Consider the following 25,248-nt stretch of genomic DNA (forward strand, 5'->3'; position numbering starts at 1 on the left):
CTCTCATGATAAGTAATCCACTCCACAGACAGCAGCATCAATCCACATGAAAAGCAGAATCTTCAAAAGTCCAATGTATTGGGCTAAGAAGATGATGAGTCAGTGGCAAACCTGATGACCTGTGTTTGGAACCCTGGAACCCATATCTACAGTAGTGCTAGCATCCGCAATCCCAGGTTTTCCCTACAGGGATATGGGAGGCAGAGTCAGAAGACTCTCTGGAAGCTCAGAGGCCAGGTAACATGACATCCACAGTGACAAAGAGACCCTAATACAATCAAGGAAAGCTGTCCTCTGACATCCATGTGTGCATGCTTGCACTCAACATCCATGAACAAGCACAATGCATGCACACACACACTCTCTCACACACACACAGGGAGCCACCTCTTGATTTGCAATTTTTTAAAAGAATTATTTATTCATTTTATGTATATAAGTACATTGTAGCTGTCTTCAGACACATCAGAAGAGGGCATCTGATCACTTTACAGATGGTTGTGAGCCACCATGTGCTTGCTGGGAATTGAACTCAGGACCTCTGGAAGAACAGTCAGTGTTCCTAACCACTGAGCCATCTCTCCAGCCCTTGATTTGCAATTTAAGGCTGTGGCCACTTACTCTTGTGTTTTGAGCTTCTGAGAAGAGAAGGTACACCCTTCCCATGATGAATCCCCAAGTTACAGGTCAGGTACCAGTAAGTGCTTGCTTCTGTGTGGGTAAATGGGCGTGGACAGATCAATACAATGGGCCACCTCCCTATTTGTTTAACTGTAAGTCATTCCTCTTGGAGATGCTCAAAGTCGTGGCTGGAAGCTGCACTCCATTTAAGAAAAAAAAAAAAGCCCATTGAACTGACCTCTAAAATAAAGCATGCAGAATAAATAAGCACAGTTATGTGCCACCTACAGGCACTTCTGCCACTGTCAAATCGCATACATCTTGGTGTTCCAATATGTGGGCTACGTGGTTCTGTCACCCAGTGACATGCATGGCTGTTATGGTTTTTGCGAGTACACTACAGAACGAATTGCTTAGCAATGTAGGTCTTGGAAATGTTCCTGTCCTTAGGCCACAGTGACGGTCAGCGTCCATCCCCTACTGTCACACAGAAGCTGAAGGCCACCTCCCTTTCAGTATTTGGGTGTGACACATCTGAGCATGCTCCAAGTGGGCTTTCTTTTGTATCGTGGCAAATTGCTAGTTTCAGAAGTCAGGTCACTGATTTCATAGTAGCCACTAAACAAATGAACAGACAAGCAAACAGCCCTTTCTGTCCACACTGGAGGGCGTGGGAGAGGACGTGATGCTCTCTCCCGCATCACCCTTCTCAGATGCCTCCAGTACAAAGTCTGACCGAGCAGCTTGAAGAACTGAGCTCCCACTCTGGCTATGGGATAAACATGGCCTTTTCCTCACAGAGTCAAGGAATTGAAGGTACAATATCTCATATAAAGACTAAGGTAATTTAGAATAAATCAAACACACAAAAATGTTTGTAATAGAGCTTAGTGTTGCCTGTGCCCAGCTAGCTCAGTTGGTAGAGCACGAGACTCTTAATCTCGTGGGTTTGATGGGTGGTTGTGGGTTTGATCCCCATATTGGGCGCCAAATATTGCCTGTGCCCTGGACTGCTCGACACCTGATCCTACCTGCCCTTGGGGATTGGAGGTGAGGTAGCACAGAGTCAACGACACAGACTCCGGGAGCGGGTGAGAAACGCCACAGCAAGCTCTCTGAACACTGCTGCAAGCTCCTTTAATACCCTCCACCCACGCCCCATTGGTCCCAAGAAAGCATCTTTTCTAAGCAGTTCCCGATTGGCTGGCGTTGTCTACACCAGCAATCCTTGGTCTCTCAGGAAGTCCTCAATTAGGTCCTCTTGCAGGAGATGCTTTTGTGGCTGCGCAGCCCCCAGCATTTACATAGAGGCAACCCTGCCTCCTAGCGTTTACATAGGAGCAGCCCCCCTTCCTGCTACAGCTTAGGAACTGGAACTCGGCTCAGCCTCGTAAGTTCAGTTTGTCCCCCATTGTGGGATGCATTTTAATCCCCTAAAGAGATGTGTGATTCTATGGCCTTGTATGAAAGATAAGGCCATCCAGATGAACCCTAATCCTATGGGGTGACTGTGCCCTCACCAGAAAGAAATGACACATAAAAGCAAAGCCACAGAAAGGATGAAACTCAGGACAGACGCCACGCCTGGAGTGATGCAGAGCCGGCCAAGGAGCACCCAAGGACTGATGGCCATAGAAGTTGTGAGAAAAGATGAAGGGTTCCATTTAACCACCCAGGGCCATGTCCCTCTGACCCCTCGATTGTGAACGTCTAGACTCAGAACTATGAGGGGTATTGCTGTTTAAACCCACCCCACCTGTGGCTCTTTGTTACAGAAGCCAGAGGAAGACAGCATATCCCCTGACTTAGAATGAGAAAGCCTGGGGCTGGCTAGAGGGAGCATGGAGAAGCCCCTGGAGGCTTTTACTTCCACACTTGGGGCTCAGTTCCTCTGCGCTTGGGCCTTGCCCATTCCTCGTGGATTTGGCACATGCTGGTTGACACTTTCTCTTGTAGTCCTCCTCTTAGTGTACTGTAATTAACAAGGACCCATGCCCAGCCATCACCCAGGGGTTCTAGACCTCTAGCTGGCAGGCTCCACACCCTTTACCTCCACACACTGGAGAGGGAACAGTGTCTGGCAAGAAGCTATGGGATCACATAGCTCTTGAGCTCAGAAGAACTACCAGACTGAGCTTTCCACAGCCCACATCTGCTTCAGACACCTGGGCCTGAAGCAAGAGGCACGGCCTGCATTTAGGGGCTGAGAGCAGACCCAGACTATTCTTCCATGTTCTATTGTTGCAGAGAAGCTCCAAAGATAGCAGGAGACACATACCTCTAGCTGCAGGATGCCAATCACTGCAGCCTTGTTGTGCAGCCCATAATATCCTGGATCTCCCTGCCAGGGTGGTAGAGGAGAGAAGGGGGGATGCAGGATGGTTTTCTGGAGGAAGTGGGGGTTAGGCTGCCTCAGGGAGGGTTGGTTTAAGCAATAGAATGTGTTTGCCTGCCTGTGTTCTCTGCATCTGTTGCTGTGATGGAATGCCATGACCAAAATGATATGGGGAGGAAAGGGTTTATTTGCCTTACACTTCCACATCTCAGTTCATCATCAAAGGAAGCCAGGAACTCAAAATGGCAGCATCCTGAAGGTAGGAGATGATGCAGCAGTTATGGAGGGGTGCTGCTTACTGGCTTGCTTTTCAGGGCTTGCTCAGCCTGCTTTCTTATAGAACCAGGGCCACCAATCCAGGGATCACTCACAATGGACTGGGCCCTTCCCCATCAATCACTAAGTAAGACAATGCTTTACAGTTGGATCTTATGGAGGCATTTCTCAATTGAGGTTCCCTCCTCTCAGATGATTTTAGCACTATGTGCAGGGAAGCTGCAGGTTTTTCTCCTGGCAGCAAAGATTGTCACTGTCTGGCCTGGCTCTCCTTTCCCAGGAATTCCTCCTTCCTGAGTGTAACCTATAAGGTTGCTTAGGTACCTAGAAATATCCAGGAATCCTGGTGAGGGTGAAGGTAGGCCCCATTCTCCTGGTATGGCTGTCATTCAGAGGCCACCAAGGCCTGGAAGATCCATTGAGCCTAATGTAAAACTGGTGGGGCTGCCCCTCAGGTGTCCAGCCTCCACCTTCTGTCCTCTTGCCCTCCTCCTTCCAACCATCTGGAGTTCCAGGGTCATGTGGAGGAGATCAAGGAAAGGGGCTGGTATGTATGAGCTCTTTTGTGTGTGTGTGTGTGTGTGTATGTGTGTGATGTGTTCATGTATGTGCGTACTTATGTGTCTGTGTATATGTGTGTGTTTGTGTAGGGGTGGGAGAGTATATGCATTGTGTATGTACATGTACGTATGTGTTCATATGTGCATGGAGGCCAGAGGACGACATTAAGTGTTTTGTCAATCATGCTCCACCTTATTTTTTGAGACAGGATCTCTCATTGAACCCGGAGCTCATGGATTCAGCTAGAGGAGCTGCCCAGTGAGCTTCAGGGATCTGCCTCTCTCTACCTCCCACCCCCATGCTGGGGTCACAGACAGCTCCTGCCCCGGCTTTTATATGGGAGCTGGAAATCCAGACTCACATCGTTGACCACAGTAGACACTTTATCGTCTATCTCCTTAGGCCCAAGTGCCTCCTTTTCCAGAAGATTCTAGGAGCAATCCCAGCCTACTGCCCACACAGACCAACACTCTTTTCCAGCTGGTTCTCGGCATCCCAGGGGCTGACATGGTAGATCAGGTGTGTTCTCTGTGTCTTTACTGTAGTGGTACTTTACCCAGGATACTTCTGTCCCTCTAGCTGCTCAGTCAACACTTAGGTTGTCCTGAGAGAAAATGGGGAGGCCTCCCAAGGCCCTCCTTTGCTCATAGATTCTTAGAATGCCTCAGGTGATCTGATACACCTTACATTGGGCCAACAGCTCCTGGGGCAGGTTCTCGCCACCCCTCCCCCCACACACACACTTACCCACCTACCCAGACCCTAATCCACTGAGTCCATATGGTTCTTTCAAAGGGCTAAAAACTTTTCCTGGAAGAAGAGTATGAGCCAGGCAATGGTGGCACACGCCTTTAATCCCAGCACTTGGGAGGCAGAGGCAGGATTTCTGAGTTCGAGGCCAGCCTGGTCAACAGAGTGAGTTCCAGGACAGCCAGGGCTACATAGAGAAACCCTGTCTTGAAAAACCAAAAAGAGAAGAAGGAGGAGGAGGAAGAGGAAGAGGAGGAAGATGAGGAGAAGGAGGAAGAGGAGGAGGAGGAGAAGGAGGAGGAGGAGGAGGAGGAGGAGGAGAAGGAGGAGGAGGAGGAGGAGGAGGGCACATCCATTGTCTTTCCTGGTAGGGGATACCCATCAGGAGTGGGGTGATTGTAGGTAAAGTCAGGAGAGAGACTGGGACTGTAGGCTCCTTCCAACCAAGTACCACTAGGTGGCACTCTCAACCCTCACTTAGGGCTAACCAACAAGACGAGGGGGAGTCAGCTTGTTAAAAGGGGCAACCAGGCTTGTCAGGAAGATAGTCACTGAGCACTGACCAGGAAACACCCTCAAATGTATCATCCCAGCACTTGGGATTCCAAGGCAGGAGGATAGCTACAAGTTTAAGGCCAGCCAGAGCTACACAGTGAGTTGCCTCCTATCCTGGGCTACATAGTGAAGTGTCTCATCTCACTCCCTGCTTCCGGCTTTGGTCAGTTTGTCCATTCCGGTACTAGTGTTCAGAAAGAGCCACACAGTCCGCAGACAATGCTGGACAGGTGGGCTCTGACTCAGTGAGTACAGGGCTTTATGACTCGCTGTGTGTCAAGGATGCTCTAGGGCTAGCCCCACTAGAAAAAGGATGGAAAAGGAAAGAGGAATCAGAAAGACCAGCAAGGAAAGTGTTACATCCTCCCTGGGAGTATATCCTGGTCTGAGCCATGAGGAGGAAGTGAGGTGAGAGGGACAGTTCCCAGACACCAGGCCTATTACCCACTCCCCGAAGGGGGCTAGCCCATGACCTTCTGCTAGTGTCTGTACTTTCTGACCCATATCCATCCTCGATGGCCACACAAGGGCCAGCCCTCCCCCAGCGATGTCTGTACTTGCCTTAGGCTCTGTCATCTAATCAAAGTTCAACCTTCCTATGTGCCATTTTGTTGTTGATACTTCTATAAATTTTATTTCTTTCATACATGTAATGTCGGCATTACACTCTTATGTGTAACTCTGTACAGTTTATATCAAATTTTATATTTATTCTTTTTTCAAGGACATGGTGTCTTTGACATATACAAAGGTATATATTCAGTAATTTGGAAACTGTAAACATTCTGACCTAACCTTCGGGTTTGTTAACTCATGGACGGTATTTCTGAAATCATCAGTGCCCACCAGTTCCGCCTCTTTAGAAAGATATTGTTTTATCTGAGCATTTACTAGCAGTTGTATTTATTTTGATTTTTTGTTTATTTGTTTGTTTTTTGACACAGGGTTTCTCTGTGTAGCCCTGGCTGTCCTGGAACTCTTTCTGTAGACCAGGCTGTCTGTCCCAGAACTCAGAGACTGACCTACCTCTGCCTCCTGAGTGCTGGGATCAAAGGTGTGTGCCACCAACATCATTGGGTTCCCTCAATCACCTTTTTCTTGTAATCATCTTTTTTCTTGTCATTGATTTTTGTATAATCAGTTCCTCTCCTTATCCACAATGGGATGAAGCTGAAAAAAAACTCAGTGATGGCTTTGAATCTTATCCTTATTCATACACTACAGTTCTGCCTGGCTGCTTCAGAACTTTGAAAAGCAAGCAGGCTTCTCTCAAGGCAAAAGCAAGAATGGAGACAGCCATTTTGGCAACCACACTGGGCTTATGACACGTATTCCGGCGTTTGAGAGCTCTGAGGGAAATCCAGAGAGGCTTACAAGACCGCTGGGCTGTTGGGTTGGAAACCAGCCTGGCCACATGAGTCATTCAACATCTTAGTCCAAAGGAGTGGCCAATGGCGACAGTGATGGCAAACCCAGTGGTAGAGACACCCACAGTGAAGACTCCAACAATGCCTGAAAATGGAAGATATCCTGGACAAACAGGCAGTAGCTGTGAGTGTGGTGTGCCTAACCCAAGGTGTTCAGTGAACCAGAGGTGTTCTCTGGTCACACACTAGAGTCCATCCAAAGAGGAAACTCTCCTTTTTATGAAGGTAGTTGGCCACGTGACAGACACAGCAGGAACTTCAGTTGATGAGTGGTAGCCACCTGGGGTTAGATTCCAGACTGTCTCCGTTGTAGCAGGGACCAGTGGAACATTTTCCTCTGATCTCGGGACACTATACACATCTGTGTTCTAGACAGTGGTCCTCTCTGGCCATCTGCTTTGTGGGGGGCAACAGGAAGGGACAGAGCAAGTTGGGGACTGGGGTATTCAGAGCACTGACAGTGCCATTGAGACAGACAGTTCCCTCTGATGCCCACAGAGGAATATCTCAATGGTGAAGACACCAGGATTAAAGCTCTCTATATCTAGGATCCAAAGTCAAAGAAATCAGCAGCGACAAGCCCACTGTATCACGGTGAGGAGGCTCTTTAATGTACTCTCATTGTGTTCTGTGGGAGGAATCGTTTTCTCCGATTCCTGATGAAAGTCAACAGCAGGAAGAGATCCCGAGGTTTAACCACGCCACGGTGCTCTAGAAGGCTTGTCATCTAGGTCCAGTCCCTCAGAGGCCCACAATCTCTCCATTCTAGAACAGTCTGAGTTGTTCCTGTCATCTGCCAATCACTTTCTGGTCTTATAGGTCTGTCTGTACGTTTCACCTGGGCTCTTGTTCCCTTTTCTCCCCTGGCACAGTCCTGATTTTTTATTATATTCCTCTCAACTACTCCCCTCCCCTGAAAAAAAAAAAAAAAACAAAAACAACCTCTTTGTAATCTTCTGGATGGATCCTTTTTCTTTTGTAAGCCAAACTGGCCTTAAACTCATGATCTTCCTGCCTCGGTTTCCCAAGTGTTAGGACTCCAGGTGTGCGTCACCACACCTGTTCTGGCCAGACTTTGAAAAACAAATATCAAGACGTGACGGTATCTACTAAAGGGAGCGGATGCATACAGTCTGACTCAGTGATTCCACTCCTGAGTTTAAAGCCAACTGCCAAGAGATGGCGAAGACAATGCCAAGAGCATCCGAAGCTTCCCCACACGGGAGAACGGATAAACACGCTCAAAGAATGGAATGCTCCAAGACAATGAAAGTAAACAAGCTACCAGGACGCCCGGTATGTGACTTCCACAAACATGAAGGTGAATCACAGAGACCAAGCACAAACCATTTACATAAAATTGTAGTCACATAAAATTCACAACCAGGTAAAATGAGTCTCTAAGCGGTAGAAGTCAGGGTTCCGGGCCAACTCTGGAGAGGATAAGCCCCTCTCTCTCTCACAGAAACCTCTTTCTTAGCACAAATAGTTATTATTCACGTGAATGTGTTCCACTTTGAAAAAAATTTAACAAGTTGTATACTTACAACCTATGAGAGATTTTTGAGCCCATTTCACAGACTTTGATTTTTAATAAGAACCGGGTTTAAGGAATAAAGAGAAGGGATTGGAGATATGGCACAGCTGGGAGTGTGTGCCTAGCATGCTGGCTAGATTTTCTTGTCAACTTGACCCAACCTAAAGTCACCTGGGAGGAGGGAATCTCAGCTCAGCAATTGTCTCAACCAAACACAGCCTTGTGGCCGTGTCTGGGAGACACTGTCTTGATTGATGGCTTGATGTGGGGAGAGCCCAGCCCACTGTGGGCGGCACTTCCCTAGCAAGGCCTGTCTGGGCTACCTAAGAAAGCTGGGTGAGCCCAAAGCAGCATTCCTCCAAGGCTTATACATCATCCCTGCCCCAAGTACCTGTACTGACTTCCCTCGGTGATGAATTGTGACCCGGAGATAGAAGCCAAGTAAATCCTTTCCTCCCCTAAGTTGCTTTCAGTTGTGGTATTTATCACAGCAACAGAAAAGCACACTTTTGAAGGGAGGCCTGGCTTTGATCCTCAGCGTTGTGTAAAGCTGGGGACTAAACATGGTGGCTCATGACTACAGATCCAGCAAGCAGGAAGTCGAGGCAGAAAGAACGGAAGCCTAAGGTCATTCTTGGCTAAATAGCAAGTTCCAGGCCTACACAGTCTTCCTCTCTGCTACCTGACTGCAGATGATGAGAATGCCACTGAGGACCTTAGAGCCAGAGGATCACTGTGTGGTGGAAGTTGTCCTCCCACAGGAACATCAGTCTTGGGGAAGGCTGGGGCAGGTTCATAAGGTTGCAGCAAGGGACTCAGAAACACATTTTGTTACCAGCAATGATTTCCTGGGAAGAGTTCAACAGCATAGAAATGAACAGTGCTGGTGATAGTGGGAAAGTCCCTTCAGCTGCTAACATTGACAATGTTTAGCCTCCAGGGCTGCAGGCTCCCAGTAAGTCATTGACTTCAGGGTATTTTTTGCTCAGTCTGCTTTAACTGAACCATCCTGGAAGCTAGCACACACGGCGATATATCATTTTACTGAAATGTCACGGGTAGCTGAGACACAAAGCTGGGTCTTGAGTGGCAAGGCCTAATCTTGATTAGTAGTGTGGAGGGACCCCCCCCCATGGGTCCTTTGTAGCAATACTAAAGACTCAGCATGGGGGTCGGTGTTCCTAACACTTCTAGTTCCAATATTTGAAGTTTGTTTTTAGAATGTATTCATTCTGCTGTTATTTATGGATGTGAGAATTATAAACGCTTCTAGAACTCAAACCCATGAAATTCTTCAGGGCCTGCTTGACATGGGCCCATCTGGATCCTGTTCTTCATCCATGTTGGGTCTCAGGGGGACCACCATCATGCTGGAGAAGTTCAGGATGCTAACCTGTGGGACTTCAGCCGTCTTCCTGTCTCCTTGTCCTGGACAGACCAGGAAGTCAAGTCCAGTAAGGTCAAAGATCACACAAAGGAGGCCACTTCGTTCTGTACGTTGGAAAAGTATGAGATCACGAAAGGTTAAGAGGTTGATGTCGAAGCCTGGACTACACCCGGTGATGTCACCCATGCCTGGTAATGTCACAGACTCAGCTGCTGACTCCTCCCAGTACTTGACTTGGGAGGTCAGGAGTTAAGAGCTCAGAATCCAGACTCAGGATAATAATAAAGATTCAGACCCTGGTGGCTACATAAAACTGGGTGACCAGCTTAACTTCTCTGTCCCCTGTGTTCCCATCAGTTACATGACCTATGCCTCTGGCGGGGGGGGAATCATAAAGAGTAAATGAGTAGATGAATACTCATGGTATATGGTTTATAGCATTGTGGAAAGAGCATTGTGGGGGAAGATTCTGGAAGCTTCTCTAGTGCAAGCAATTTTAGAACCAAATAGTCTTGATGCAGTGAGGGGGTTCTCATTATCTAGGGTCTGCCTCCCCTCCCATCACATAGGATAGAGAAACAAAGCCCAGAAGACTCATGGCTTAGCCTTCCTTGGGGCTTCTACTTGGCTGGGAACCCATCTACTCGCTGTATCTGTCTGACCTTCATCTGAGAAGTCAGCTCAAGCCTAAGTTATTCCGTTTGTCTATACTCCTGTGCAGGGAGTCATCTGAAAGGAGGGAACCTTACTGGAGAAGATACCTCCATGAGATCCAACTGTAGGACATTTTCTTAATCAGTGATTGATGGGGGAGGGACCATTGTGGGTAATCCTATTACTGGTTCTAGGTTCTATAAAAAAGCAGGTTAAGCAAGCCATGAGGAGCAAACCAGTAAGCAACATCCCTCCATGACCTCTGCATCGGCTTATGCCTCCAGGTTCCTTCCCTGTTTGAGTTCCTTCCTTGACTTCCTTCAATGATTAACTGTGATATGGAAGTGTAAGACAAACCCTTTCTTTCTCAAGTTGCTTTGGTTACTGTGTTTCATCAGTGACAGTAGCCCTAACTAAGGAAACCCTCAACCTCTCCTCTCTCCACTCTAACCCCAGTGATCTTTCTTCAGGATGTCTGATACCTGGGTCTTTCGTGCTTGGGAACAAGGCAGAGGCCTTGGCTAGATCATAAAACCAGCTCATAGGACCCAGCTACTGTCTAGCTGATAGTATGAGCAGGTCCCAGGGCCAGCCAGAGATGGGAAACTGGAAAGCTAAATGAGTCTGAATCGGATGAGGGCAGACACTGGTAGCTGTCTGATTCTAAACTTTCCTGCTTTATAGAAAGTCCAGAGGGGTCTTCAGAGGACCTCCCAAGCATCTCTCTCCTCAGTCTGTTTACTTGCTTTGTTTTGTTGAGGGAGAGTTTTGATTTGTAGCCCAGAGTGGCTTTGAATTCACAATGCCTTGTCTTAGCTTCTGAGAGCTGGGATGATAGGAATGTGTCAACACACTTAACAGCTCTGTTCACTAAAAAACTAGACTGATATTGATATCAAAGTATCTGGTAACTAGGTCTGGAGAGAGACAGCTCAGCAGTTAAGAGTACTTATTGCTCTATCAAAGGAGCAGAGTGTGGATCACAGTACCCAGTACCCACATCAGGAAGATCACAAACACCCATAACTCCAGCTCCAAGCGCTTTGATGGTTCTTTCTGGCTCCATGGGTACCAGCTTGCATGCATGTGTGTATGCATTGCACACATGCACACACACACACACACACACACACTTTTGGAGGTAGAATCCTATTCAGTGTGCCTACACTATGGATGGGGAAATTGAGACACAAAGTAATGAAAGAACTGTCTCAGGGGCACACAGCCCAATGGTGGCGTCTACCATTTACTCTCAGCATCTATGAAATCAATTTATTTTAGATCCACACACACATGATCGTGTAGATTTGTGCTTCCAAGCCTGGCTTATTTACTAATTATAAGACTCTCTAGGACCATTCATGCTGGGTTCTATTAGCTGGATCCATAGCTGGATAATATTCCATTGTGAATACCCGATGTATTTCCCTTGTCCACGCTCCAGTGGGCAGGCTAATTAGACTGTATCCATACTTTGGCCATTGAGAGTAGTATTGCAATGACCATGAAAAGGGCAGATGCCCTTTAACACACTGGCATGATTCCCTTTGGAAAGATGCCCAGAAATAGGGTTGTAAACCATGTAAGAGTTCGATTTTTTAGTTCCCTGAGGATTGACCAGTGGTATTCTCAGTTTGTGCTCCAGATTAAGTTCAACAGTGCATTTCCAGGATTATATGTCAAACTTAGAGGCCCCTAACCTTGGTGCTCTAAAGAGCTTGCAACCTTATTAATGCTGTGTATTTTTACTGAATCTGTCACATTTACCATGAACTTTCCTTCTATTATCTTGCTCAGCCCTGTCAGCAACCCTGACAGGGGCAGCATTGTGGCTAACTGGAGCTTGGACAGATGAAGTGGGTAGCTTTGCTGGAACACAGCACAGAGGCCTTGTCCTCAAGAGCCTCCTACACATATGGAGTGTCTTCGTTCATTCTGGGAGAGCCTCTTCTAGGACTGGGGGTTGGACCTCACAGAAAGTTTCCCTGGGTCTTTGCACACAACCAAGATCTACAAATGTCTGAGGGTCAACTGTGGTGATGGGAAATGGAAAGAGTGAACATTCAGCATTCTGAACTATCCCAGATGACCTTCCCTGCACTGGGTAAACTCCTATACTAGCTGTCACTATTACATGCAGTAGGCATGTGGTTTTCCTCCTGGGTCTCCAGAGTCCCCTCTGAGGAATGACAGTCACAGCTAAGTGTCTTGTTTCTTGGAGCCCACTTAGTAAAAGAAGGGACTGGAAGACTCAACTGTCTATTCTGTTCTGGGCACCATGTTGCTTTTATGGATAAGGACCGTGCCTGGGGCTTCTGAGCTGTCTCCAGTATGTCTCTCTGGTCTATAATTTTCTGTCTTTAATAAGACTGAAGAGCACCTCTAGGCTGTGACCATGCCCATTGATCGTTGCTTTCCAGAAGCCCCAAGTCCTGGGAACAGCAAAGGAAAAATCTATCAAGGTGAGAGTTCTAGCTAGGTTCACTGGAGCTCAGGCCTTTGTCAAGTCTGAGATCTACAGGTGATGTTTTGAGGCGCATGCACACACATTGCACTGATAAAGAAGGACTGTAGAGTTTAACATTTTTTCATTTTTTTTTATTAGTGGCGTATATGTCTTGTACATGTATATCAGTCAATATGCTATGGTGTGTAGGTGGAGGTCAGAGGACAACTTTGGAGTCCATTCTCTTCTGCATTATTGTGGGTCTAGGAATCAAGCTCAGGTTATCAGACTTGTATGGTCAGACAGCAAGTGCTTTTACCTACTAAGCCATCTTGCTGATCCCCAGATTGTGTGTGTGTGTGTGTGTGTGTGTGTGTGTATGACTATTTGTTGTATGACTTTTCCTGGGGAGAGATGAACAAGTGTCTATTCACTCCCAGATAATGCACCAACAAGAGATCAAAAGAATAATTCCACCTGAGTCTATCTTAGTGAACCAGTGAGTTTATTGGGGTTCCTTGTAGGAGTGCGGGGTAGAAATTCCTTCAGAAGCAGGGGTGACTCAAGGAAGCTGCATCACCAAAGAGCCCACTCTAGTTTGAGTGACAACTCAAAAAAGCTTCGTCCCCAATTTCATGTTGATCAAGGAGTCTCCTCTTCCCTGCAACTGTTACTGACTATATAGCAGTGGGGAAAAGCTTTGCGAATCTTGTAACTTTCAGGATCTTCCTGAGACTTGTGTGCTTTATTTACTGAACCTTAATATGGAAGAAATAGCTATACACTCCACTATGTAGCCCAGGCTGGCTTTGGTTTGGAGACCCTCTGGCTTCAGGATCCTAAGTGTTAACACATATACAGTAGGTTTTAGATGAGTAGCTAGAGCTAGAGAGATGGTTCAGCAGTTAAGGATGCTAACTGTTCTTACAGAGGACCTGGATTCAGTTCCTGGCTGCGCATAACTGCCCATAACCAGTTCTAGGGGAGTGGATGCCCTCTTGTGGCCTCCAAGCAACCCTCCATGCTTATGGTATATATAAACTCATACAGGTACACACACACACACACACACACACACACACTCATGCATGCACGCACACATGCACACACACATACATATATAAATAAATAAATAAATAAATAAATAAGTGTAAACCAGCAGCCGTGTGTCAGCAGTGTGGGGCCAGTTGGCATCCTCTAAACAATACTTTATTATTTAAAAGCAAAAAGCAAATACATCTTAGATAGTTATCCTGTCTACAACCTCCTGAGGATTAGAAAGACCAATGAGAGGGGAGGCCAGGATCAACTAGGTCGTCTCACTCCAGACTCCGTTCTTTGTACTATTTCATGAAACCTACAGATACAATGAAACAGATATGATGCACAGGCCAGAAAACTAAAAAAAAAAAAAGACAAAACAAAATCATAATTTAAAAGAAAGAAAGTATTTGTAAGAGACATAGGTGTTTCAAAGGCATGGTGCTTTTCCTTCCCTTTTTTTTAAACAATATTAACATGTCATGACAGATGATTTGAAAACTATAATAAAATGGGGGAGGGAGAGACAGGCAACGAGCCAGCAGAATGGCTCATCAAGGAAGGCCTCTGCAGCCCAGCCTGACAACCTGAGTTCAATTCCTGGAACCTGCACGGGGGGAAGGGAAGGGCTAGCTCCCACAAGGTGTCCTCTGACTTTACATTCATGTGAGTTTGTGTACAAAAGTACACTAAAAATGAAAAAAATAACAAAACCCAAAACATGTAAAAACAAAATAAGCAGTCCCCCTTCACCCTAGGCGCTATTTCTATAACTTGCTCATGTTCTTCCTTCCATGGTTTTCATCTACAGTTTGGATGTGTGTGTGTGTTGAGAACACAATCTCTCTATAATTTAAATATGGATTTTTGCTTTAACTAACATTTTATCATGGATTTTGAGCAGTTGAATTCCAACAGAGAATGATGGTGCAGGATTAGAGAATTCTGGACCAGTGGTAGGCAATAAAACTCAATGTGATTTGGGATATAGTTAATAATTCTTTAAAACTAGAACTTCGTGCCCCTATCTCGAACTAGGGGTTAAGGATGAGTCAGAGAGACAAGTTATATCATGTAATGAGGAGACTGCAACGGCCAGGACATTTCTGTTTATTCTCTTTTCACTAGAGAGTGTGTTGGGTTGTATATGCTTATAAGAGATCTACATAACAAACATGTGGAACTAACTCATAATCCAGTGGCCATGAACTGTTTCTATTAATGATATGGTGCTTATGTCGCTTTTTAGGTTTTTCTGTTCATGAATTTCCTTCCCCCCCTTTTTTTTCCCAGAGTCATAAAAGCACACACTGTTTCCTAATTCCATTGTCAGCTTCAGTAGTCATTAAGACAATTTTGCAGTAATAGTTTTTATTTTTAAAAAGAAATTATTCTGTGTATTTGTGTGTGTGTAGAATGTATGCAGACATGTCTGTGCACATGCAGTCACCCACATGCCATGGCTCTTCTATGCAAGTCAGAGGACTTCCAGAGTCAGTCTTTCACTGTGCTTTCTGGGAATGGGGCATCAGGTGTGCATAGGAAACACTTTTACCTACTGAGTCATCTCACTGCCCCCAATAATAGTTTAACAACATTTTCTTTATTTGGTTGTTTTTTTTGTTTTGTTTTGTTTTTTGCTTTTTGCTTAGTTCATTTTTTTTTTTAAATCCTACCAGGAACTGTAACATTGAAAAGAGATAAGAATAGAGCAAGTGTGATCAGAACATGAGTGGCTGTAACGCCGGTCTGGACCTGTCCAACAGTGTGACCCCATTCTAAAAGCCACCATTGCACAATGTCACTCTCCCAGCTGTGCTGTGAGTCTCTGGCACTCTTCTCTTAATCAGACTGCTCTGCTCAGTGGCTTCCAATTTTTCCCCTTTGTAAATTTGATACTGTTTTCTTTGACCACATCCCATAATTATTTCCCAATGAAAGTTTTTGAACATCAGGGTGTGACATGATCGGGGCTATTATCGTGGCTACCAAATGCAGCCGACTCTTACTTAACTGAAGTTCAGCTAACCGCAATTCCCAATTAACTAATTCTGTTTTGCTCAACTTTGGGAACATGAAGAGAATGATCTGTGCTCTTTGCTGTCTCTCTGCCTCAGTTTCTCTCACACAGGGAGAAATTGGGAGCTGAGATTAAGTCAACAAAAATGTCCATTAGCTCTATTCTCAAAACTATAAAGCATTACTGAGAAAAATAAAAAATGAATAGAAATGGTGAAACAGACCATACTCCTGGGTGTAAAAGGCTTTGTGGTTGTTAAAATGCCGTCTCTTCCCCCAAGTTCATCTGCTGAGTTAACAGTGACATTCAAGGTCTCAGTAGGGCTGTGTGAAAATATTTTAGTAAGTGGAGAAAATTAGTATACAAATTCTCTCTCCCTCTCTCTCTCTCTCTCTCTCTCTCTCTCTCTCTCTCTCTCTCATTCACTCTTTACCACAGAATACTGAGATGATTTTGAAGCAATACACTGTTAAACAACTTATTTTGGCTGGTTTCAAGACCTATTATGAAGTTCATCGGACCTAAGTGGTTTGGTATCCAGGCAAAGGATGGCACAAAGGTCCCTGAAACGAAACAGAAAAGCCAGACATAGACTCACAGCTTCACGGTCAATTGGTTTTCAGCAAGGCACCAACACAATGGAACGTGGGAAAGATAGAAAGGTAAGTCTTGAGAAAGGTGCTGGAGAGGTTGGTTGGCTGTGGAACAAAAATGAGTCTTAACACTTATCTCACACTTTTTGATAATTAGCTTGAAGCAGATGATAGATCTAAAGGTAAGCTCTGTGTGTGTGTGTGTGTGTGTGTATGCTCACGCACACATTTGAACATGTCTGTGTGCATGTAGAGGCCAGGGAGGACATTGACTATTTTCCTAAGTAGCCCTGTCTCATTGCCTAGAACAGACTGGGTCTCTCACTGAACTGGACATTCACTATTTCAGCTGTGCTGGCTGACTATCCAGCCCTGGATTCCTTTGTTTCTACCTCACCAATTCTGGGGTTATAGCTATGAGCAGCCATGCCTAACTTTCCATGCTGGGGGTTCAAATTCAGGTCTTTATGTTTGTGTAGCAACTCCCATTGAGCCATCTCTCCGGTACCTACCATATTTTGTTTATTTATTTTAAATACAACATCTGGTGTTCAAATTTTCAGGCTGCAAATCTGGCCATTAGAAAGCTCCAACAATCTTCTTGTCTCTACCCGCTCTTCGGTGCTGGGCTGTAACTGTGCAGAGGACCCCGCCCAGCTTGTTACATGGGGTCTGGGCTCTGGGCTCCCGTCCTCACACTCAGTGACCACTTCTTAGCCCCTGAGCCATCTCCCCAGCCCTTTCCTCTGTTTTTTATTTTTGCTCAAGTTTTTTAAAAAAATTTATGTGTTTTGCCTGAATACATACGTGTTTGTGTACCATGTGTGTATCTGGTTTCCTCAGAGGAGAGAAGAGGGTGTTGGATTCCCTGGAATTGAAGTCACAGATGGTTGTGAACTAATATGGGTGCTGGAGCTCAGACCAAGTCCTCTGCAAGAGCAGCAGGTGTTCTTAACTGAGCCACCTCCCTGCCTACTCTGTGCGCCCCACCCCCTTTTAAAAAGTTATCCTTCTAGGACTGTTCAGTTGGTTCAGCAGGTAAAGGTGTTTGCTGCCAAGCTTGATGACCTGAGTTTGGTTCCAGGGCCCACATGCTGGAAAGAAAAGAGTTCAGTAAATTGTCCTCTGACCGCCAAAGGGATACTATGGTAGATACATATACATACACATGAACACAAATAAATGTGAAAATAAAATCCTAGCCACACAGGAGCTTCGCATTTAGTATGGCAGGGCTGTGACATTTACTAGTGCATTAGGGATTTTTCTCATTCTTGGGGCCAAGTATCCAGCAAGAATAACGTGAACTGATGGGTTTATCTTGGCTTACAGTTTAAGAAGAAATATAATCCATGGAAAAGGCATGGTGGCAGAGTGCAAGGTGGCTGCTGTTCACACTGCTACCACAGTCAGGAAGCAGAAAGACAGAAGGAAGTGGGTCCAGGCTGTCAAACCTGAAGGCCCGCCCTAAAATGTCCTCCAACAAAGCTCCACCCTTAAAGTTCCAACACTTTCCCCAACAGCGCCACCTACTGTGGAACCAAGTTTTCAAACGTGAGCCTGTGGGGGACATTTCACGTATGAACCACCATAGGTTTTCTTGTTTTGTTAGCCACAGGACCTATCTGTGGTGTTATGTGTTCTGTCACTAAAGTATATGTCAGCCTTGTTTTGCTTTGAGACAGGTTCTCACTACCCTGTCCAAGCTCATAGGTCCTGGTCTTACTAAGTTGTAATCAATCCAACTGTCTCAGGCTTCTGAGTAGCTGGGATTACACAGGCCTGGTTTTATAGTTATTATATTCTTTTGTCCATTTTGCAAAGATTTTTAAGACTAAAAAAAAATCCTGAGAATGTCTTTCCCTCATTGCCTTGAACTTGGCGTCTCCTAGGCCGTGATCAAAACCATTTGCCACACCTTTAAAGCCTACCAATTAGCCTATATATCTTAGCAATCTCCCTTTTGGGATCTTTTCCACCTGCCTCCAGAATCAAAGCCACGGGCAGGGCTGGTGCCTTGACATACAGCCTCTGAGTCCCAGGTCCTGTACTCAGAAGGGATCCTTACTTAGTTCAGCCCTTCCCCCTGCTGCCACCTGACATGCATACATATTTGTTGGACAAAAAGCTCTATGTTATTATTCTATATAAAGTTTCTAACAGAGGTATTCTGTCCTGAATACAGAATGATCAGAAACCAGGATTCTCTCTTCAGGCCCTTCGTGCCTGTGGCCAAAGCCATGATGTCTGCATATTCTCCTCTCTAGAAGGGAGGCAGGAGAAAGACCACACTTGCCTTGAGACTATAAATACACAAACCAGCCTTGGTCAGGTTTTGTAATTTGCCAGTTATCTTATCACTCAGAAGTTTGGGACAACTTCAGGGTGCCTCCCGTGAATCTTAGAAGGTTATTTTGCTTCTGTTGAGTTGTAAGTATGCCTTTAATACATGTTGAAGTCCTTAGACAGAGTGGGTTTATATCCAGCAGGCTTGCTTCATGCCACTCATTCACTAAAGAGACATCTGGAGGCAGTTACTCCCTCAGCAGGAAGACTGGAGAAGAACTGGCTTCTTGCTTGCTATGTGACCTGATTGACTTCTCAAGCCTCAGTTTCCCCTTTGTGATCAGACAATGATTCAATTCTAGCTTAGTTATGAGATTATCTGAGTAATGGATCTAATATTTGATGTATAAAATAAACACCTAGCAAATATTCCTTCCCTCTTGCTTTTCTCCAAGCCTATGCAAACTACAGAAGTGTTCAGCCAGTGGTGGGCAGGCCAGGCCACAAAAGCAGACCTTGGAACAATTGGAGAACCCACTTAGGGAAAGATATTCAGTGCTTTCTTCTCTCCAGCAGGAATTTTGAGGGTAGCTGAGAAGAAGACTCTGTATGAGAGGTATCAAGGCTGCTATTTGCTCTCTGAAATACCCCTGTGCTTTGTGATTAACATTTAATAAGTTCACAAGAAAGCTTTGAAGATAATAATATGTCTTCATGTTTCTTTTAACTGGTGATCTCAAAGCGATACATTTATGTCAGTGATGAAACTGGAAAGCTTTTGCAAGGAGCCAGGACTCGTTCCTTATCTTGAAAAAAGTAGGCTAGTTGTGAAAATTAGGCCCACAGAGGGGAGTGGCACGGGAGGCTCTCCTTATACATGCATCCACTGCAATGTTTTGTAGCATAAATGAGGGATTATACAGGACACCAACAGCAGTGACTAATGATGTTTGTATCTTCAGTTTATGGCATTTTGACAAAGGTCTGCCATAGCCACTATCCCAACTATACCTTGCCATCTCAAGAGGCAATGGTAAGCGTGTCATTCCCATAATGCAGAGGGAAAGTGAGACTCAACGGAGGGACTTGAGAGGCTCATCTTAGTCATCAATTAGAAGTGATGTGTCAGGGCCAGGATTCCTGGACACATACTTGGCACCCTTTGTACTCAACAGAGCCTAAACTCTGTTTAGCCATGCTGTCCTGAGCTGCAAGCCCTCAGATGCTGACAGCTTCCTGGGTAAAGAGGAAACAGAGGGTGACACTGACTCAAACGGCTGTGTGGGCAGTCTGGGGCCCCAGTCTGCAGCATAGTGGTCATATCCACTGAATTCCAATGATCTGGTCACTTGAGATAATACAGCCCCTGGGGGTGGCCTCGTCAGGGGTCAGACCTGTCCCTCTCACCCAATTCAGTACGTGCCTGTCATCTTCCCCTCCTACAGGACTGACATTTCATTTACCTTAGTGCACAAAACACTGCATAGTTTCCAACCTCTCTTGACCCCTGCCTACGACTCCCTTTTGCTACTGCACAGTTCTTCCCTCCTCTTCTCCTCCCTCCAGGGACTTGTGTGAAGTCAGCAACCAATCTTTTCCTCCTCCTCCCCTACCTCCAAACCTCTCTATGGAAAATTTTCATCCCTCTTGTCTTAAACTCCTCTTGTAAATCCTGTGCCAAGTTTGCTCAATTTCCTCTGCGTTTGGTGATTTTGGACTTCATAATCCTGAGTCTCCTCCTCCTCCTCCTCCTCTTCCTCCTCCTCCTCCTCCTCCTCCTCTTCCATCTTTGCTGGATCATCCTGTTTGGCGTGACTTCTGAGAATATAATATCCTCTATCCCAGTCCTGGATTCTCTTCTTTCATTCGCTGTCTACTCTGATCTCTTAGCTGTCCTCATTTCATTTATGGATTTAAATACTCCGCACATGGCCCAGAATGGCTCACCAGTCCACATTCCCGTCCCTACCTTGCTGTGCAGTATCACCTCTTGTGGACACATTCATTGTGACCCAGATCTTGATTTTCACCCCTGCATCTGCTGACAGCCGTGACGGTGAGGGATTCCACCTTAACCCCAGTGTACCATTTTGGTCCTCTTTTTTTTTTCTTTCTCACATCTGCATCTACTCCAGTGTTGGTGCCACCTCACAAATAGATTCATCAGGGCTTGAAGCAAGTTCAAGGGTTCAGTAGTTAATGCCTGTTACTCTTTCAGAGGCTCCAAGTTTGGTTTCCAGCATCCATGATTGGGGTGTGTATGTGTGTGTGTGTGTGTGTGTGTATGTGACAACTGTAACTTGAGCTCCAAGGGATCCAACACCCTCAACTAGCACAAACTATGAATTTGTGTGTTTACCTTGTAGAATAGTAGTACTTGCTTAATTGAATATCCCAACGAGTCCCAAGTGTCTGAGGAGGGTTTGGAAGGTGGAAGGTGTCTGAGGTCTGCTTTCCTTGTTTCTCTCTGGCTCTAAGTCAAACTCCCGAGAAAGCTGCTAACTGCGCATACAACCTCAGAGTCAGTGGGAACTAGGAGAGCTGTGACCAGTTACACAGCAGTGGTTGATCCACGGTGACTTCCTTCTCCCTCTCTTCCTTGCTGAGAAGCCATGATGGTGGCCAAGCACAGAGAACTTTAGCAAACAAACAAACAACCAGGTTGACTGAAGTCCTGGATAAATCTCAGGCCTGCAGGCCAAGAAGATCAAAATTAAGCCTCGCCTATCTCTCTGATCCCATAAGGCTGCCTGTTACCCACTAACCTCAGGCCACAATGGTCACTTCAGTTTCTCAAACATTCCACCTGGGTTGTGCCTCAAGGCCTTTTTATCTCCCTAAAAATCTGTTTATTTCTCCCCACCCTCTTTCTTTCCTGATCCTTATTCCTCTTCATGTCATATATATTTTTTTTTATTTTTGCTTTTTAGTTAGTGTTTTGCTATAAACCCAGGCTGGTCCCAGGTTTGCTATGTAGCTTAGGGTGGCCTCAAACTTGAAATCTTTCTGCTGTAGTTTCCCATGTGCTAGATTGTATGTATGTACTACTACACTTGGTTCCCCCTTATTCTTTGTGTGTATGTTTATGTGGGGGGGTATATGCATGTATGTGCATGTGTGTGTGTGCATGTGAGTGCATGTATGTGTGTGTGCATGTATGTGTAGGTGTATGCATGTGAGTGCGTGTGTGTGTGTGTGTGTGTGTGTCTCTGTGTGTAAGTCATTGTTTTCTTTTCTCTTGCTCTCTACCTTATTTTTGCCAGACAGGATCTTTCACCAGGATTTTTCCCTGAACCCAGCATTCCCCATTCAGACTAGACTGGCTGGCCAGAAGGCCTCTGGGTTCCATTCATCTTTGTATCTGCAGTGCCAGATGAAGTTTTAGGTGTGTGCTGTCATGCCTAGTTGCTAGGGATATAAGCTCAGGTCTTCATGCTTACATAGCAAGCCCTTTACTCACAGAGCTATCGCCCCAGCCTGTCTCCTTTATTCTCATTCCATCCTTATCTCTGCTCAATGGGCCCATCTTTAGAATTGTCTTACTGACAACTGTGTAAAACTCTCTTAATGCCCTGCTCCCAGTCATTGTAAGGACACATCTTGCTACATTGTCACAACATTTATATTCACCAAAGTGACATTTCATATTTGATGTATCTATCATTCATCCATCCCATGATAAACGAAAAGAAATAACTTATAGATTAGATCATATAGACCCTTTGAAGATTTGCTAAGCAAGTGGATAAAAATATTAATGCTCCTAATTTTTGCTCCTGATTAAAGACTCAGTTTCAATCATGAAATGCAGAAAGCTGCCAAGCATCTAATGATAATATGCACCAAGGAGGATATATTCCAGACAGTGAAGGTGTGGGGCCTGGAGAAACAGCTCAGGGTCCTGCTGACCTGAGTTTGATCTCAGGAACCACAGTGTGGAAGAAAAGAGCTGACTCCTACAGAGTTGTCCTGTGACCACCACAGGCATGCTGTGGCAGGCGCTCCCACCTCACCTCCCCAATAAATTTTTCTAATGTAATGAAGAATTTACAAACAACGTTTTGTGGTACATTTTTATTTGTGTAACCACAGAAGGAGTTACTGATTTAATTATAAAAATAAAAGCATTCTGAGAAGAGATGTCAGCAGGGCTGATGATGAGATTCACTCCCCCACCTCCCTCACCAGCCAGAAGTACTAGTGGAACTTGAAAGCAGAGGGACACATCCTGCTGCAGGTAGGATTCTTATTTTATACACACAGACTATGCAGACGTACTGGGGTCACTACCATCATCCTTGATGAAGTAGTGAATGTCCACAAAAAGACTCAATTTCTCCAACAGAAAGCTTTGGGAAGCTGAAGGCAAAATACTCCAGAGATCCACAAGGCCTACAGATGAGCCAAGTTACCTACTTTCTTTCTAAGTGAGCAGTTTTCATGGGATGACATGGAACTTCATGTAGAATAAGTTCTGGAGGATACTTTAAAGCACTGAATCCCTCCATTTAGGACAAAGGAAAGACTTAAGAAAGGGCAACAGAAGCTGGGGAGTGCTTTATGCTGACAGTCGTTTACAATAGTTCTCATTCAGTTCTCTTTCCTCTCATACATTTTACACCTGTGAGCTCTCCCCTTTTACAAGTATTTTCTCCTTTGCATTGGTTTTCTCCAGTTTTATAGATTTTGTTTTTCTTCTTTAAAAACTATGTGTTTGTGTTTGAACGTGGGTATGGGCATCTGAATGAAGACACGGAAGCCAGGAGACAGCAACAGATCCCCTGGAACTGGGCAAAGTCACTGTGAGCTCCCCAATATCCGTGCTGGGAACCAAACTGGAGTTCCTGCAAGAGCAATGTAGCCTCTCGGCCACTGAGCCATCTCTCCATCTATCTATCTATCATCTATCTATCTATCTATCTATCTATCTATCTATCTATCTATCTATCATCTAGCGTGCAAGTGTGTGCACATATAAGTGTCATGACATGTGTGTGCCACTCAGAGAACAGTTTGTGGGCTTTGGGTCTTATCTTCCACCAGGCAGGTCTAAGGGATTGAACTCAGCTCATCAGGCTCTGGGCTTAGCAGCAAGTACCTTTACCAGCTGAGCCGTCCTTGCTGTCTCCTTGTGATGTCTCTTGAAATCTCTCGAATCTCTGCCTGCTCCCTACTCTGAGTTCTCTATACCTGCTTTCTGTTTCCCTGGAAGCAATCAAAGCCTAGCTCTACCGTGTTCCCACTCACACCCACCCTCCTGAAGCGGGTCTCCCAGTCCTTGGAGAAACCCTTGCCTTGCTCTTCTGTCTCTTGGTCATCATCCTTTTTCTCTATATGAGAAAGTCAGGAAAAGAACAAAAGGGGCTGGAGAGATGGTTCTGTGGTTACGGGTATGTATTGCTCTTCTAGAAGGTCCAAGTTCAGTTTCCAGAACCCATCTCAGGCTGCTCAAAACCAGCAGAAGAGGCCTCTGAAGCCACTACAATCATGTGCGCAAACCCCGTCCCCTACCCCACCACACATAACACACATAATAACACACATAAAAAGAAAAGAGCAGACAAACTAATAAAAGTCTCTTAATTGTACATTACCCATGAATGACAGCAACTGTTCCTATTTGCAATAAAAACCATAACAAGAGTAGTCTACACGCTTGCCTCTTTCATTCTGTTTTTAAGACACACTCTTACAGGCTTTCATGCCCAACACTTCACTGAAGCTGGTTTCATTACTCAGGTTTTTCTAGAGGAACAGAACTGACAGAATACACACACTATACACACACACACAAACACACACACACGATTAAGCAATGTATTGAATCAGCTTACAGGCATGTTCAATCCATGATCTGTGAGTCAAATGCAGCTCTCATGAATTCATATGAATGAAGCCCAACACAAAATTGTGAGCTTATTTAAAATATTATGAGGATGTGTGTGTGTTAGTGGTTCAAAAAGTTCTACAGATTTATTGCTAATCTAGTCAATTTGTTCCTGCAGTTAAACATACTCATGTCTCCAGAGGCGAATACTTTGGCAGCTATTTGGTAGGCTGGATGGTCGTGATTCAGCACAAACAGCTGTGTCACTGTACACGCATCCTTAGAGTAGGTGTGGCTCCACCCCAGTGTCTTGTCTTGGAGTTAGCCCAGATTTTGTTTTGAGTTTTCATTCCAGTCAATTAGGGAATGATACCGGTTTTGCTTCTGTCTCTTGGCCAGAAATAGTTTGATTGTGGAAGTCTTATAAAAATACAAGGTGAGAAAGTTTGTCAGGTGTGCAGCTCACAGTGGCGGGGTCCTGATACAGGATGTATTGAATTAGCTTATGGTTGCAATTTTTCCCCTGGTAACTTGATTGTTCAGCTCTTGAGTGTGAACTTTGTAGATGACAGTGTCAAGCTGCAGTGTCAGAAGGATGAACACTCTTCATGTTCATTGGAAGCTGGGTGATTCAACAATGACCATCTGCACACAGGGAGCCAGATAACCTGGTGGCTTCTGTAGCTAAGAAGCTGGAAGCTTCAGAACAAGGGGCTCAAAGATGCAGCCCAAGTGTAAGGTTAAAAGCCTGCAGGCTCCCTAGAGGCCTGCTGGTGTGAATCATGTTGAAAGGTTGAAGCAGATGGGGTCTGAGTTAGTAATCAGCAGCAAGGATTTGCAGTTAAGGATGATGGAATTTGCATAAGCTGGGGGGAGGTCCCTCCTCCCACTTTGGATCCCTCCAGGTCCCTAACTTATTAAGATGGAGCTGC

The 25,248-nt window shown here is 45.3% G+C and overlaps 1 non-coding gene across 1 annotated transcript; it reads left to right on the top strand.

Annotated features, from left to right (window-relative positions):
• Positions 1-1,522: 1,522 nt before the first annotated feature.
• Trnak-cuu lies at positions 1,523-1,608 on the top strand. Its single transcript has one exon. It is a non-coding gene; the product is annotated as a tRNA-Lys (tRNA).
• The last annotated feature ends 23,640 nt before the right edge of the window (positions 1,609-25,248 follow it).

This window comes from Grammomys surdaster, unplaced genomic scaffold (assembly GCF_004785775.1).
Source record: "Grammomys surdaster isolate TR1022 unplaced genomic scaffold, NIH_TR_1.0 314, whole genome shotgun sequence".
Classification (NCBI taxonomy): Eukaryota; Metazoa; Chordata; class Mammalia; order Rodentia; family Muridae; genus Grammomys; species Grammomys surdaster.